The sequence below is a fragment of the Pseudorasbora parva genome, chromosome 4, assembly GCF_024679245.1.
Source record: "Pseudorasbora parva isolate DD20220531a chromosome 4, ASM2467924v1, whole genome shotgun sequence".
Lineage (NCBI taxonomy): Eukaryota > Metazoa > Chordata > Actinopteri > Cypriniformes > Gobionidae > Pseudorasbora > Pseudorasbora parva.
The window spans coordinates 48,294,293-48,296,623 of NC_090175.1; the positions used below are offsets into that span (position 1 = coordinate 48,294,293).

Here is a 2,331-nt window from a genome sequence, read left to right on the forward strand (position 1 = left end):
GGTCTTATGAGAAGTTTACACGTTTGCATACAATGCGAGTGCAAGTAAGGCCTCCCTATATAGTCTACACTATACAGCATTCTTTGTCGTTTGATTAAACAGAAACAACAAGGCAATTATATATTACATTCTGAATCAAATTATAATCTTTATGTGTGCCCTTTGTTAGAGTTAAGCTTGGTGAAACATCCTTCAGATATGTCGCAGCCTCAGATTGGAATTTGCTCCAGACTGAGTTGAAGCTAAAAGATCTGGTGACATTTAGTCATTTTTAAATTTTACTACATCATTTTGAGAGTAAATTAATGGTGTGTAATTGTTTTTGACTGGTTGTATGTTTTATGTTTTTTATGTGACTTTTTATGTATAACTGTACATGCAAACACAGCTGCCTTGCTTGGCCAGGACAGGACATTTTAATCTCAGTGAGTTTTTCTCCTGGTTAAATAAAGGTAATAATAATAATAATTAGTAGAGATATTTTTTATATTATATTTTTAATTTTTTAAGAAACCTTTAGTTTAGGACAATTACAATGTGTTCAGTAAACCAAAAAAAAAAAAAAAAAAAAAGCTTTTTTATATTTAGTGTTCCTCCCCGAACTGTCAGCTTTGTGTACTGTTACACCCCTATTATTAATGCAATCTTAAAATCAAAAGTTGGATATATGTTAATTATTTAATGCATTGTTAACTTGCATGAACAATGACTATAAATTTAATTAACTAGCTTTTAACTATAATTTAAGCAAGGTCAACAACTATTAATAAACACTGTAAAATATTAAATAAAATAAATAAATAAAAAGAAATCACTGTTAGATCATGTCGGCCAATACATTAAATAACATTAACAAATTAGATCTTATTGTAAAGTGTTACTAAATTTATAAGCTCTTAAACCTTTACTAGCACCAAAATTAGGACCAAAAGGTTTATTCTAAAATCTTATTCCAGCATTACAGTGAAAGAAAAAGAAAAAAAAAAGAACTCCAAAGGCACACAAAACTGTTTGTCACCAACTATTTTCAAGTTGTTTGGAAAGTGCTGTTTATGTCAATGTCCCAGAAGCTCTCCATCAGTAGGAAACTGGCGCACCATCTCTCCACAGTAGATGTGAATGGACATGTTCCAAAGAGGCAGGAAAGCAAAAAAATATATACCTTGAGGAAAGAAAAAGAAAATGCAAAGAAAAAACTTGTTTATAAAACAGATCTATCCATTATTATAATTGGCTCAATTAAATTAAAACGATAGATGTACAGTTGTGCTCCAAAGTTTATATTCACACAGCAGTATCTGTATGAAAAAAAGAAGAAAAAAAAAGAAATCATAAAAATGAGCATGTTGTCTCTTTTTTATCTAGTACTGCCCTGATGAAGCAGTTTATTCTGCACGGTGTGTGTACGCTTTTGACCACAACTGCATCCCCTATGTGATGAATTACCTCAGTCGTCAGGGTAGAATGATTGGAGAGGTTCCTTCACGTATCCCACTGAGCACATCATCTTCACTGACACTGGACTTTAAAAATAGAGAACATTTTAATAATGGTTTTTATTCCTACTTTACAGGGAATTAAACATAACTTAAATATAGATAAATAACCCAAGACCAATGTAAATTGAGAAAAGTATTCTTGCATTTTTCCTCATCTTGCCTTGCAAGTTTCAGCTCACCTCGCACCATCTCCATGAAGGATGTTCCTGCATTTACCACGCCTGGCACAGCAATGCTGCGGCTCCATTCCTTTGGGTGTGTGGCCTGTAAAATATATAATGATTAGGGGATCTGTAAATGCACAAGTGGGAATGTATTACTTACAAATGGACAAGATACAAAGCATTTAAAAGCGAAAGACTTGATAGCAATGTTTTAGCTTGTGTGACCAGTGTCATGGCTGGGCATAAATTCATAATTAACATTAACTTGACCTCATCAAGATGGCTCTGTAATTCCACACAGCTTGCACTGGATCTCCAATAACACATCTGTATTGATCCTACAAAATAAAAAAATAAAATAATATAAGCACAAAATATTAAAAACACAAATAGTACTTTAACATCTTACTCTCCAAATGCAAAAAGAAAAGAACATATTAAAATCATTATTTCATTACTGGTTGTTATAAGTTAATATATGGAATACATGTATAAAACGTTAAATGTCTTCTGTCCATTTAAAAAGTAGGAGTTTGATTAAAATATTGTATTTACAGCAGGCAGATTCATTGAACATGCCCACACCGGCGATCACATTCCGATTTAAGAAATTATTATAATGCAATCTTAGATACATGAATATGAATAATACAATCTTAGATACATAG

General features: G+C 31.9%; 1 long non-coding RNA gene across 1 annotated transcript; it reads right to left on the reverse strand.

Moving 5' to 3' along the window:
* Nucleotides 1–1,008: 1,008 nt before the first annotated feature.
* On the reverse strand, nt 1,009–2,011 carry LOC137074127 (uncharacterized). Its single transcript, XR_010904921.1, has 4 exons — nt 1,934–2,011; nt 1,679–1,763; nt 1,447–1,523; nt 1,009–1,162 (listed from the first exon to the last, which is right to left on the reverse strand). It is a non-coding gene; the product is annotated as an uncharacterized lncRNA (long non-coding RNA).
* Nucleotides 2,012–2,331: the final 320 nt, after the last annotated feature.